The following is a 1,403-nucleotide window of genomic DNA, read 5'->3' as shown; positions in this document are numbered from 1 at the left end:
CCCCTTCCCTTCACCTAAAGACTAACTCTCGCTTTAGTTCTTAAACACTAAGACCGAATTGGGGATTTTAATCTATCACCCTAAAGATTCTCTAACTCTACACCCAGCAAAGTATATTTCTCTATTTACACCCAACAAAGTATATTTTCCTATTTATTTGCACTTAATTCCATGAACGAAATTCTCCTTCACGGAATCAAATGTGATCCTCACTCTATTGTAGAACTCATACTCCACTTCCCAGAACATATGTTTCACAACATATTTTAACAATTCAATTGACCAGATCAAAAAGTAAATTAAGTTCGGAGTTGAAAAACCATCCCAATTTACTTTATATTTAATTATTGGCACATCCATATTATTTTTTCATTTCACTATATCTCAGAGTAGGGAGAATGATAAATTAAACACTCGGACTTCATGAGAAAGATACAACAAAACTCGAATTTCATATATAAAAGAAAGTTCATACAGTACTAATAAACAAACAACACTTATTTAAAACTCGTTCTCAAAGCAAATCCCTTGTAGCCTCTTTTAGGAAATGTAAGAAGAAGAAATCTCTTACTTTTCTCCTTCTCCAACACTCTTAGAGAAGAATTCACACTTAATCTCACCACAAAACTGTAAATTATAAGAACAATGGACTCTAAATGGTTGTGGAATGAAAAATGGAAGAATGTGTGATCGTAGAAGGTTGAATTGAGGCGATGAGATGTTAGGAAGAGTCACTTTGTTTATCAATTTTGGCCCCAAATAAAGCCTAGAGTTGGTTCTCCAATAGGTGTCTCAAAAAACTCTTTAAAAAGCGTCCAAATTCATCGAATCTTCTAGAAACAAGGGCTAAACCTACATTGACGTTGTCAGCACCCATTCTAGCGTTGTCAATGCCAGTGTTCTGCAATTTAATTTGTTGCTCTCTATCAAACGACGCTGAACAAATTCGTACTTGGCGCCGTGAAAAATTTTCAACTTCTTCATTTTTGCTTTTATTTTTTCTCTAAATTTCATCCTTTTTGCTTCATGTCCTAAAATTCAACAACCTGTAATAAAACATAAAAATATCTTCTATTAAAGTGCAATATCACCGAAAATGAATATAAAATGTAGGTCTAAAATGCATAAATTTTTGGTGTATCAAAATCCCCCAAACTTACATATTGTCCTCAAGTAACTCCTCTACTATATAAAAATATGACTTATGGTAAAGAATTTAACTTCTAGATTTTCATATCTTAGTCCACCAAATACAATAACATAACTTAAGAAAAATTTAAAACAACTCCAGTTAATTCTAAATGTATAAGAATATTTAGCAATCAAGTTCAAGATTTCTGATTCTCTATTCTTTTCAAGAAAAATTGTAAATTATCATATTAAATTTACTTAAAGTATTCATA

This window comes from Phalaenopsis equestris, unplaced genomic scaffold (genome assembly GCF_001263595.1).
Source record: "Phalaenopsis equestris unplaced genomic scaffold, ASM126359v1 Scaffold000808, whole genome shotgun sequence".
Taxonomy (NCBI): Eukaryota; Viridiplantae; Streptophyta; class Magnoliopsida; order Asparagales; family Orchidaceae; genus Phalaenopsis; species Phalaenopsis equestris.
Note: the sequence above shows the minus strand (reverse complement) of the source record.